This window comes from Prenolepis imparis, unplaced genomic scaffold (assembly GCF_030444845.1).
Source record: "Prenolepis imparis isolate NDT839.2.m4 unplaced genomic scaffold, iyPreImpa1.0 SCAF_3, whole genome shotgun sequence".
In the NCBI taxonomy this organism is placed as follows: Eukaryota; Metazoa; Arthropoda; class Insecta; order Hymenoptera; family Formicidae; genus Prenolepis; species Prenolepis imparis.
The window spans coordinates 5486805-5501216 of NW_028141161.1; the positions used below are offsets into that span (position 1 = coordinate 5486805).

At 28.8% G+C, this 14412-nt stretch overlaps 2 pseudogenes; one reads left to right on the top strand and one right to left on the bottom strand.

Annotated features, from left to right (window-relative positions):
• Window positions 1–767: 767 nt before the first annotated feature.
• Window positions 768–3817, bottom strand: LOC145934315 (uncharacterized; annotated as a pseudogene).
• Window positions 3818–6595: 2778 nt separating this feature from the next.
• On the top strand, window positions 6596–9765 carry LOC145934316 (coiled-coil domain-containing protein 142-like; annotated as a pseudogene).
• The last annotated feature ends 4647 nt before the right edge of the window (window positions 9766–14412 follow it).

Here is a 14412-nt window from a genome sequence, read left to right on the forward strand (position 1 = left end):
TTGTATGTAGTTATATCTCACATAGCAATTAAATGTTCAATTTAATCTATTAATTAAATTAATAAAATAAATTGCAAAAATAATTAAATTTATATAATTTATAAAATTTAAGATATAATTTATGAGAATTAAATTCTGCTTTATGCTTTAAATAGAAAGTATAAATAAAATGGATAATTTTTCATGTATATCCTATTGATTCTAATAAGTTTAATATTCTCATGTTAGACTTGTCAGATATCAAAAATTAAACTGATAGAAAAATATACTTTTGATCTTTTATTAATAGCCACGACTTGCAGACTTTATATCTATATTTAACAGAAATTTGATTGCGAGAAAATACATCACATAGCGGTAGGTGAAGGAACTATTAAATAACTGCAAAATGCAGATCCTGTTGTCAATTTACCATCAGATTGTGCGCGCGCAAATCTTGCTCGATTTCTGCCGTCAATCTGACACCAAACTGCGTTGCACAAATCCTGCTCGGTTTCTACTACCAATCTGCTATGATAATTCTATACAAATCCTGCTTGATTTCTGCTACTGACTTGCTGCCAAATTATGTCAGCAGATTTTATAACATTTCAGCCAACGTTCTGCTATCATTATCTGATATAACAAGTTTTGTATAAAATCTGCAGTTTTTTTGCTGGCAAAAATATATAGCACACAGTTTTAACATGCTCTTGACAGATTTGGCTATCTGGGTAGTCATAATATACCACAAGAGCTGTGCGCAAGAGGAATACATAGATATGACCTTATATTTTCAGGAATAAGAATACATATTTCATAATTGTATGATTCATCTCCCAGGATCTAACTATTTCATCCAGTTGGGAAACAAGAACGATGCCAATCAAGGATGAGTCCATTGGATATTGATAATAATTATTTTGTGTCTGAAATTTCTGTCCACGTAGGATCACTACATTGTCTTCAGAATAAACAATATTTCGCAATAAAACCACTGATCCGTCCTCAGTTTTAAAACAATGATCAGGAGCAACGCATCTCAATATAAATTTATTGCTTGTAAGCATTTTATAGTGTTCCCCTTGAACAGTTTCATTGGGATCAATATGATTTCCTTTCAACTGTATACCCTCAATAATATTCTTCGGCTTTAACAAGTGTCCATTGGTTTCAGCATCTCTTCTTGCTAATTGTTGCAAAGGGTGATATCCTGATCGTAATGATTGCTTGATTGTCTTCAAATAATTTTCATATGGAAACGCACTAAATAAGTCCAAGAATCCACGTCGCATTCATCAGCTAGATGAATAAGTCCATGCACATTAAACACAATAAAATCACGGCTGAAGACATGACTACTAGATTGTACAAATAAATTCAAAAATTCTCTAGCAGCATTTCTCATTGCATTATTCTACGCGAGTGAAGGAGAAGTTAAAATATAAATGCTACAATGGAAGAGTAAGAAAGTGTAATATATTCTGTTAGGAGTATGATCCTTCATTATTTTAATACCATCATATAGTAATAAAAATCTTCTAAGCTCTGTACCCTTAAGATGAGCAACCTTCTTAAATCGATAAGGCTTTCGGTTGAATTCTCTGGGAATAAACTGTCTAATCCATGCTGAAGTATTTTTAAAAGCTTCTATGTTTTCATCTATTAATTTGCCTCGGTTTCTTGTTTCTAATATTCGCATTAAAAATCTCTTCATCACACCAAGGCACACAAGATGAAGATATTCAAGCCTAAATTGGGATACCATTTTAATATTGAGTCGCTCTTCTAATGGTGATAATCCTTGATGGTGCTCAGGATTTCTTCTGTCAATAAATGATTGGTCTGTGCGTTTCTGTCCATTATTCAAATAAACCATCCTGTTATGGTACCATTCACCTTCAACCTCACATTTTTCACAAGAAAATAATCCATTATGTCCAATGGTGCATTTCACGAAAGATCTCGCTGGAGCATCACAAGCGAAGTTATGTATAGACACATCATAAATATGATCATTAAATTCAAAACCATTTGTGGAAAGTTCCTCCATCTCTTTAATAAATTCTTCTAAAAATTGTTCTAGTGTTGAGGGCTTTGACTCTCTCTGTACCAAAATAAACACTAATAATAAAAGGCTCACAAGTCTTGTCAGCCAAGGATCCTAAAATGGGCCAAAAATGTAACTTTCCACTTCTATCCAAAGGCAATCCATCTATGCTGATATTCAATCGTATTTGTTCATGAGTATCTAAATATTCTTGAGTCAAAAAGGAATCAAGATTTTTTTTATTCCCTTGTACCACACATGCCCGTTATCAACCTCAGACATACTGTCGTGGTCTTAGGTGTATTCAGTAAGGTTACATATGTCTTTGGAAGTTCTGGATGCACTTTGCGTAAAAGACTCAACAAACTGTTCACTATTCTTTTTGAAACACCACAAGAAGCCCATTCTGTCAGAGCCATACGTAAGTAGCAGTGTTTGCTGTTATCTAAATAAAATTATATAGATGATTATCTAGATAAAATTTTTGCAGCATCTTATCTTTATATAGATAATAAAAATATGTATTATCTATATCTGCATCTTATTGTTAGATGAAAAAATGTGTTATCTTTATTAAATTATCTAGAATAATGTTCAGACATTTAGAGTCATAGCACATAAAAATATTTAAATAGTAAATTTAAACAGTAAGCGATAGAAACTTACAAATAAAAGTATGAATATATTTTTATATCCCTTTTAAAATTTACATTTTTTTGTTTACATAATCAGTCAAAAAATAATATTATCTAGAAGTTATCTAGATGAATCGCCATATAATTTTATCTTTTATCTAGATACATTTAAAACAAAATCATCTTTATCTTATATAAGATAAATTTACATATTTTTATCTCATCTTTATCTAGCTAATTTTAAAATCATCTAAGCACAACACTGGTAAGTAGACATCTTCATCAAACTCACTCTCAGTGATATCCTCCATGGAATCCTGTGTATTTTCTGTTGACCAATCTGCATTATTGTCATCACTTGAAATGTCGTCCTCAGATTGACTGTCATCTTCTATCTGCTCTTGTTCAAATTGTTCTTGTCTTTGCATATCAACATCCGCATCCGCAACATTTGATTCATCCAAACTTAAAACCTCTTCTTCGTGTACACTTGAATGATGAGATGCGTCGGATGATTCACTTGATTCATCATATTCTATTTGATGCAATTGCAATCTCAATCTGCGTTTATATTCCGCCTCAGCTCGCCTTCTCAGAATTCACTCATGACGATTCTACATATAGAATCAAAATGCATTGTCATATTATAGAAATAGAGGCTACATATAATCTGCAATTTACAATATTCAGATATTCTGTGTGTGAATTTCAGTACTTTCAATAAATGACTTTAATACTACAAATACAGTGCACAATAATACAAACTATATTCACAACAATCTTACTCTCTATCAATAAACATTTTATAACTTAATTACACATCTATATGAATTCAAAGACTATAGCAAAACTGTTCGCATAAATATTTTTTTCCCCTCTCTCTAAGTGTCCGAATATATACATACTAATTTCCTAACATATTGCAATTATAATCATCCAATGTAGGGCATGTTCCGACATACATTGTTAGTACTGAAATCTATAGTTTACATTATGTACATTATATATTTTCAATACTGGTAGTGTATATCAGAACCTGGACATTGCTATATTGAATGATTATAATTGCAATATAGAATCTTGATTTTTACAAAATGAGTTTTTTTTATTAGAATATAGATTTTTTTTTAGGAAAACATCAAATTTGCCTCATTGTGTATTATCCGCTGCCGCCATTTGCGGCTCGCGTCATCGTTGCGTGCGCATCCAGCGCCTGCGTGCGCATTCCCTTCTTAGCTAACTATTGGCTCAGCGACAAGCGAGCGCTCCTCATTGGAGCTCGAGAGTCACGTGACCCGGAAAGCCGGGTTTCCGGCAGCGTGTGCAGTGTGCAAGTACAGGGGACTCGTGTTCGTGTTCCGGTAGTGAAGCAGAAAAGACGAAATTACGGTCGTACGCGTTAAGATAAAGATTAAGTAAGCGTCTGTTGCGTCAGTGAGACGTTTCGTGTTAAATAGACGAAGTCTAAGTACGTATTGAACTCGACTGGACTTGGTTTTCCTTGGCTGTCCTGTGCCTAATCCGCTCGACGTTCCTTAAGCTACGTATACACGACGACATCTAGAGCGGATATTTGTGTCTAGAACAGTGTCTTTACTGTTCACACGTATTGCAATTTTTGAGACTAGAGTAGTGTCATACATTTGTGTCGAATCTATGTGTTGGCAAAAAATGTATCTGTCTACATCTCTCTATGCCTCTCTACGCTTCGGCTAGATTGTCAGACCATTCGGTTGGTCTTCAGTTTATATGAATCAGTCAATATGGACGAACGTATGCTCGCTGCTGCGCTTATTGCTTGCATCACGTTAAAAAGAAAACGTAGAAGACGAAAAAGAAAATTATGGGTAAAAGAATAGATAAAAAGAAGAGATAGATTCGGTTGTTATAATACATTACTTCGCGAATTAAAACTTACCGACGAAAAATCGTACAAAAATTTTCTGCGTATGTCGGTTTTAGATTTCAATTATTTGCTAAAAAAAGTTACGGCAATAATAAAGAAAAAAGATACAGTAATGAGAAATTCTATACCACCAGGAGAAAGATTGGCATTAACTTTAAGATATTTGGCTACAGGTAAGACACTTAAAAAATATTTATTTAGAGAAAAGTTGATGTAGAATTGAAATTTTATTTTATTTTATTTTAAATTTTATTTTATTGAAATTTCTTTTTTCGTCTCGGCTATTATATGTTTGCATAATTTTTTAATGACCAGAGATTCACGACAAATTTATGCATCACCTGGTTTTGGATAAAGATACAGAAGAAGGAATAACGAATGGAAGTTGGAGAAATGAAAATTTACCTAATAATATATTTTTTTCACTTGAGGGAAACTTCGGCCATAATTACAGCGTCAATAGTAAAGAAATACGTGAGGAATTCAAAAATTATTTTGTGTCACCCAACGGCGAAGTACCGTGGCAATATAAGTATATATAAATCAAAAAATAAAATATAAATATGTTAAAACAAAATATAATATTAAATATTGAAATAAAATATAATACTTACAAGATTGCTTTGAGTTCTGTACATTTTGATGAAGACTGCATAAATTGTAAAGCTTCGAAAAATTCCCATTTGCTGGTATATACTTCAGCGGATCCTTGTCCACTTTTCTTCTTCCTAGTTTTTCTCAATTCATTATTGAACTGAGTTCTCAAATTGTGAAGTTTTCGACCAACTTCTGCAGAATCAGTATTAAATTGTTGCGCGATTTGTTCTATTGAAGCAGTACGCTTCGAGCGATTTTTATAATCGGCTTGTGAGACATCCCACAGATGCGGGAGTCTTTCCAAAAGAGAAATTAAATGTTTCGTTTTTTCTCTCGTCCACTCGAATTTCGACATGGTCACGACACTTTCCAAAAAATTTCCGGAAGATTGGAAATATATTAGAGCGCTGTCTGACATTTGTTTGAACATGTCTACACGTGAATTGCAAAAACAATCGAAACACTGCAACTCGATCTAGCGATACTGCTTTCAGCGCTGTACACATGTCGACACTTAGTGTATACATTTGATCTAGACATAAAAATGTCGCCGTGTATACGTAGCTTTACACTTGGGGATACCTGAATTTTACGCATTTACATCCTCCTTTTCTAAAAAAGGCATGTTATTTATTCTCGAATGTATCGAAGTATTGTTGCCTTTAATCCGCGGTAGTGATTGGTTCTTTTGCTGATCATGCTTCGTAGTGTTTGATCGTTTGATCAAGATTATTTTGACAGTTTCAAGTCAAAATTGGTTATAATATTAAAAGTGTGTAAATTGTACAGGAAGTTTTAAGAAGAATAAGGTAAATAATAATTATATATTTATATTATTATATATATATTAATATATATATTTATATTATATATTTATATATTTATATACGTATATATTATACGTATATAAAATACGTATATTATTTTATATAATCAGTTTATATTGTATTAATTAGCCAGTTGTCGAGAAGAAAGAAAAGGAAGAAGAAGAAGAAAAGAAAGAGAGAGAAGTGGAGAGAGAAATAGAGAAAGAGAAAAGAGGAAGAAGAGACGTAGAGACGAAGAGACGAAGAGATAAAAAAGTAATTAAGGTTACGTTCCAATACGTCCTCTTCGAGGAAAATTTTACTGATAATCAATAATGTACGTAACGTATGTGTGTACCATAGCTTTTAAGTAAAATTTCTTTCGAAGAGGACGTTTTGGAACGTAACCTAAAGTGACAAATAATTTTGTATATATACGTGTATATATGCGTGCGTGCGTGCGTGTGTGCGTGTGTGCGTGTGTGTGTGCGTGCGTGCGTGTGTGTGTTTGTGTCTGCCTGTGTAATTATATGTGTACTACTATACATTTTAATATATACCCAGACAGCACAGCATATTTGTAAAATATTTATAGAATATTTATAATAAATATTGCAAGATAATGACAGAATTAGCAAATTGCAGATTGGTAAATGCTTACAACAGCTCGATGTGGATCGAAACGTATCAGATTCGTCCGTCAATGTCTTTTACAATGATTGTCCATCCATGTTCGAGCCGTTGAAGAAGATCTCTGTTACCAGAATATTGCAAGCGAGTAGCTTAATTTTGAATTCTAACGCGTTTTATTGTTAATTCTAACTTTTTTAATACGAAAAATATTCAGAGAATTTATATATATTTTATTTTCATAGATTATTAAATTGAATACCTATACATTTTTTTAAAACATCATGTCGAATATCGATAGGGAAAATTTATAACATTAATAATTTTAGATATTAGCAAAAAACAGAGCGGAGGAATGTTGTCATGACTTATCGACTGCCTTCTGGCAAATTACGAACCTCATGAAAAAATAGAGCCAACATCTATGACGAACGATGTCGACGTTTCAGAAAACTCCAGCATCGAGATTTATCGGTTCGCGATTCATAATTACATACATCACCACAGTATTATTATCTTATATATCTCTATACTATATCTAACTATTATTAGATAGATAAATAATATTTATAAGCAAGTGTATAATTCTGTGTAATCAAACATATTTTTATTACATTTCTCAAACTATAGTGCTCTTACGAGACATTTAACGCCACCAATTGCAAGTGCGACATCGACATCCGAAATAGAGGCATCCGATATCGAAAGTGTGCAGACAATCGTAAATACGCAGAACGAGCAAGTTCTTAAACTTTTAAATGTTGTGCACGGGATTTCTCCGCGACTGCTTGGCACAGATGCTTTAAAAACTTGCAATGGTACAGTTTTAATAATTTTAAAAATCATTTTATAGTGTTTTATATACATATTATATAAAAATAAAATATAAATATAGAGAAATATATCAATAAAATTTTTGATACACGACAATCAAATATTGATAGTAGACATTGATGCATATTATCTATTAGGCGAAACAAAATTAAGAAGCAACGCGATAAAGAAAGTAAAGAACTACTAGCAGGAGATTGCATGGGGTGCATTATCCAGCATTTTGGATCATGTGATACTGTGGTGGTCCAGAGAAGCCCTTGCAACTCATCACAGTCACGGTGCTCAGCATCTTAAGGATTGGTTGCGACAGTTCATTCACAGAAACGAAAGTAAAACCAAAAAATTCTTTTCTTATATTTGAAAATATTTTTTTTTCGCGTTTATATAAGATATATATTCTGTTTTACATATCTATTTCAAAATTTCAGTTCCACCTACAGTTAGATCAGCGCTGCAGAATTTATGCGATGCACTCGGGTACCATACAACTATCACTGCCTGGGATCAAATGTTCAGACTAGCTTACACCTCGGCTTTCGAATGCCTCTCGAAACCATCATCTACAGAGGTTGATATCTTATTTGGAAAATTTTAAATTAAATTTCAGGGAAATGTTATCTATTCAATATAGAATGACAAATGGCTTGCTTAAATTATTTATGATAATAAAAAAAAAGAAAAGAAGAACTTTTTCTGTACATTAAATAAAAAAATAGATGACGATAAATAATTAGCATTCTTATACATTAGGGAACCGACACGGGCCAAATGTTCGTCGAGTTGTTTCATTTGCTGGTTACCCTCAGCAATGAATGCGAAATCGGCGGCGAATGGGTGATAGGAGCACCTTTGACAGAGCTACCATTGTCAGAGCAGATCGTGGTGTTGCATAGAATGGACCATTCGGTGCACACGGCAAAATTATGGGCTATTCAAGAGGCCAAGATTATAGCCCATACTTGGGACCTTGATGTGTTTTTTCTTTTAGTCAAGGGTGACATAGTGAACTACCTTGAAGAATTATCTTATCTCAAGGTATTCTTCTTTTCATTGTTCTTTTTTGTAATTTGTACAAAAAATGCATTATTATATTAATTTTTTTATAATTGTTTTAGCTCGCCGATCATACGACCGCATTGTCTGCGGATTCTATTAGCGTTCAAGTATATGTGTGCACGAAGATGAGAGCGAAGATCGTCTCCGAAGTCAAGGCGAATGTCGAATTGCTTCAGGTATAATATATATGTTTCGATTTCTAATGTTAAAGAAATAGAAAGAATTATTTTTATTTATCTAACAAGTTTCTTGCTTCGCGCGGAGAAGATATTATACTCATATATCTTAAAACTTTCAAATCATATATATTATAAAGTATATTATAAAACAATTAATTATATTATAAAATAAATCGAATTTATTAAAAGCTGAGAGAAAAATAATTCCTCTGCAAAAGATAGATTTTTTAACACAAATCTGCTATCTAAAAAATTGCAGATAATTTTAAATTTCTTTGTTCTTGCAGATTTGTGCCGTTAAGTGCACCAACACGCTTGCTAAGATCTGTTGTGTAATCAGCCTCGCGAATTTGCACATGTGCTTTCCACAATCGAATTATTGGAGAAAAAATAGCAGTGTACCTCCGGTAACTGCCACTCTTTACGTGGAAGCTTACTTTGGTATGTTTTTCTTATTTTATATTATATATTAAGAAAAATATGTTTATATTAAAATTGTTGTTAAAGTTTGTCACGTGAGTTATGAGTTTTATTGTCGCATATTATTGCGCCAAACTTTTTAAAAAGATGCGTTGATTATTCATATACTAAAGTTACATATTACAGAAAAAGTGTTACTACCTGTATTGGAAGTAATAGAGGATCACGAAACATCAAATATGATTTTACGAATAATGTGCGAAGCTTGGCTCGATTATATTTATCTGCATCGCATCAAATTTAGGTATAATGACCTATCTTGATTGAAATTATTTTTGTAAAGCAATATAGAAACAATATATAGAAATAAAATCGGTTCTTCACTTGCTAAGAGAGATTAATGCAAATGTTCAATTTACACATATATTCTTCTTCGTGTTATACATCTCACTAACGTATAAAAATAAATTTCTAGCGAATATGGGGCGTATCAACTGTTGATTTCGCGCACGTGTCAACATGGGTTACAGAGTCATCGATCATTTCGCAAAACGTCAGGAATCACTTGTTGAAGAACGAAGTCTTGCGTCGTTGCGAAGGGGTTGGACGACTTCTCTTGAGACATCCGGGTGAAGCTATCGCTATGCACAACCGATTGGGTAATTGTATATAAAATTTATTTAGAATATTTACTTTTTTCAGATGTATTTTTGATTTTCAACGAAAGAGATTCCTCTATTCCAAATATAATTGTACATATCGCGTTACATTGAAATGTTAAATTAACACAGGGTAATGGCACTATAAGCCTAGCGTGGTGGTTGAAGCGAAATAATTATTTATTTTAATACATTCAAGTTATTTTCGCGAATGTTTCGACTCTTTCTTTGAGTCATCTTCAGCGCAATAATAATTACAAAATGTTTACATGTAATTGAAACACAAAAATTGTTTGTCAAACGTCATTAAAACGTCAATCATGATCAAAGAAAGAGTCGAAACGTTTACGAGAATAACTTGAATGTATTAAAATAAATAATTATTGCGCTTCAACCACCACGCTAGGGTCATAGTGCCATTATCCCGTGTTAATTTGTGATTATATTCTTACGAGCCTATTGACTAAAATAATGAAATGTTAAAGTTCTTTCACATCATTAGGAGACTCGTGATTATTTAAAACTCGTGATTACTTATTCTTTAATCAATGATAATAATTTAAATAATTTTTCATTTTTTCAAAGAAAATCCTTTTCTAAAAAAAGCATGTTATTTATTCTCGAATGTATCGAAGTATTGTTGCCTTTAATCTGCGGTACTGATTGGTTCTTTTGCTGATCATGCTTCGTAGTGTTTGATCGTCAAGATTATTTTGACAGTTTCAAGTCAAAATTGGTTAAAATATTAAAAGTGTGTAAATTGTGCAGGAAGTTTTAAGAAGAATAAGGTAAATAATAATTATATATTTATATTATTATATATATATTAATATATACCCAGACAGCACAGCATATTTGTAAAATATTTATAGAATATTTATAATAAATATTTTAATATTTTATAAATATTTATCATAATATTTATCTTTACATACCATAAATATTATATGAAATATTTAATCTGTTTTAATATGTTATAAATCATAAATATTTATGAATCTTTATCATAAATATTGTGTGCTGTCTGGGTAGTATATATACAATATATATATACTATATATTATAATATATCTCTAATATATACTTAATAATATTTATATACAATGTGAATAATATTTCTTAATTTATCAGTTGTCAAGCCATTAAGAGGAAAGACAGAAAAAGAAGGAAAAGGAGAGAAAAAGAGAGAGAGAGAGAAAGAGAGAGAGAGAGAGAGGTAGAAAAAGAGAAAAGAAGATAGAGAGAAAGGAGAATAAGAAAGAGAAAAAGAAAGAAAAGGAAGAAGAAGAAGAAAAGAAAGAGAGAGAAGTGGAGAGAGAAATAGAAAGAAAAAAGAGGAAGAAGAGACGAATAAAAAAGTAATTAAGGTTACGTTTCAATACGTCCTCTTCGAGGAAAATTTTACTGATAATCAATAATGTACGTAACGTGTGTGTGTACTATAGCTTTTAAGTAAAATTTCCCTCGAAGAGGACGTTTTGGAACGTAACCTAAAATGACAAATAGATTTGTATATATACGTGTATATATGCGTGCGTGCGCGCGCGCGCGCGCGTGTGTGTGTGTGCGTGCGTGCGTGCGTGCGTGTGTGCGTGCGTGCGTGCCTATGTGTGTGTGTGTGTGTGTGTGTCTGCCTGTGTAATTATATGTGTACTACTATACATTTTAATATATACCCAGACAGCACAGCATATTTGTAAAATATTTATAGAATATTTATAATAAATATTTTAATATTTTATAAATATTTATCATAATATTTATCTTTACATACGATAAATATTATATGAAATATTTAATCTGTTTTAATAATATGTTAAATAAAGGTTTTTATAAAACATTTTTAAAATATTTATATAATATTTAAAAAAAATATATATTCATAAATATTTATGAATCTTTATCATAAATATTGTGTGCTGTCTGGGTAGTATATATACAATATATATATACTATATATTATAATATATCTCATATATACTTAATAATATTTATATACAATGTTAATAATATCTCTTAATTTATCAGTTGTCAAGCCATTAACAGGAAAGACAGAAAAAGAAGGAAAAGGAGAGAAAAAGAGAGAGAGAGCGAGAGAGAGAGAGAGAGAGGTAGAAAAAGAGAAAAGAAGATAGAGAGAAAGGAGAATAAGAAAGAGAAAAGGGAAGAGAAACAAGTACGTTTAACAACGCATCCCAGCAAACACAAAATATAATTGCTATGTAACATGTATATAATGCTATATATGTATATACTATATAACGTGCATATTACATGTAACGTACACGTTAGTTGTAACTTCCCACTCATAGATGTAACATTTGTAATATAACATATATTGTTATATTTTAATTATATTGTAATTATATCCCAGATAGCATCGATATTGTAGGATGCCGAAGATTATTTTAATTCTCTATTCATTATAAAAAAAATAAATTTAATTATTATTTTTGATTTACTTATTAATTTAAATTATGACAAAAATCTTACATAATCATCCATTCCACCTAGTTTCTATTAGACCATGACCAATTATTATTTCAATTAGATTATTAAATAATTTAATTTCAATTATTATATGATTTCATAGAATAAATTATATAATTTTTTTATCACTCCCATGCACATTAATATGTATATATCAATGATGACGTGATATTACTCGAGAATCAACTTTACAAGGTCATCATACTTTTTTTGTTTATTTAGGTCTACGATTAGGAATAATTGTATTTATTAAGGGAATATCAAAAGGGTTGAAAGGTTTAATACCCAGAGGAGGTCATAATTGACCAATTTCTATTGATGGGGCTAGAGATGAGTGAAAGTAAGCTCAAAAGAATGAGATAAAAAAAAAGATTTCAGAAATAATAAATAAAATTATTCCTAATCGTAGACCTAAATAAACAAAAAAAGTATGATGACCTTGTAAAGTTGATTCTCGAGTAATATCACGTCATCATTGATATATACATATTAATGTGCATGGGAGTGATAAAAAAATTATATAATTTATTCTATGAAATCATATAATAATTGAAATTAAATTATTTAATAATCTAATTGAAATAATAATTGGTCATGGTCTAATAGAAACTAGGTGGAATGGATGATTATGTAAGATTTTTGTCATAATTTAAATTAATAAGTAAATCAAAAATAATAATTAAATTTATTTTTTTTATAATGAATAGAGAATTAAAATAAATAAGTTTAAATTATAAGTTAAAATTTTTAAAATTAATAAAAGTAATTAGGGGAAAATTTTAATAATAAAAATTTAAGAATTATTATGAATTAATTAATTTATATAGATTTTTTAAAAAATAATAAATAATTTTTGATTATATCAATAATTGAATAATAATAAAATATAGTTAAATAATAAATAATTATAATTTAATTATAATCTAATAATGATTATTAATAATATTAATAATTTTAGAGTATATTGGAGTTAGAAAATAAAGTAAGAAAAAGGATTTGTATAATATATAATATTATAAAAATTTATAATTAATGAATTTAATAAATAAAATTTTAAATAATTAAAAAAGTAGTATGTATATAAAAAAATAATTTCAAAAAAATGAATTATAAATAAAAATTTTAATTAAAATATTTTAAATTATAAGTTAATAAAATAATAAATAAAATAATTAGATAATTAAAGGTAGAAATTATTAAAAATAAATATTTTTAATGAATTTAGTAAGACATATAAATATATAAATAAAAATTAAAAATAAATTTAAATATTTTTATTTAAAAAAATTTAAATAAATTTGATTTTTTTTAATTTTATTTTATATGTCAGAAATTTTATAAATAAATATATATAATTATAATAGTTAAAGAAAATTATTTATTATTAATATAAATATTTATATATAATATTAGAATTAATTAAATATTGAATAAAAATTTTTTTAAATTAATAATTTAAAGTTATTAGTAAAAATTAAGTTAATTTTTAATAAATAAAATATGAGTAGCAGATCATTAAAAATAGGGATTCTATTATATTTGATTTAAAAAATCAATACTTATTTTTCAGTCATTTAATGAAAAATTATAAGATAAATAAATATAATTATTAAAAAATAAATATTAAAAATTATAAAATGATAAAAAATTTATGATAAATAAATAAGTTAGTTAATTTAATAATAATGTATATATAAATTTGATTAATATTATAAATTTTAGTATATATTGATTAAAGTATAAAAAAGTTTTAGCAAATATGTATAGTTGGTAGTAAACATTAGTTGAGTTAATTTGGAGAGAAATTTATTTTAATTTTTAAAATTACCAAAATTTATAAGTGAATTATTTTTAATAAAGTTATTAAAGTTTGAATAGAAATAATTAATTGTAAGGTTAGATAATATATATTAAATTAATTATTAGAATAAAAGTTAAAATTTATTTAATTTATTATAATAAATTATAAATGAATTAAATTAAATATTCAAGAAATTTAAAAATTATTTATTTTTAATATTTTTAATATTTTTAATATATTTAATAATTTAATTAAAATAATAATTAATATAATTAATAAAAGGATAATGAATAAGCAATTAAATAATATTTTTTTAGTTGGAATATAAAATTACAATATAACTACAATATAACATATGTTACATATTACA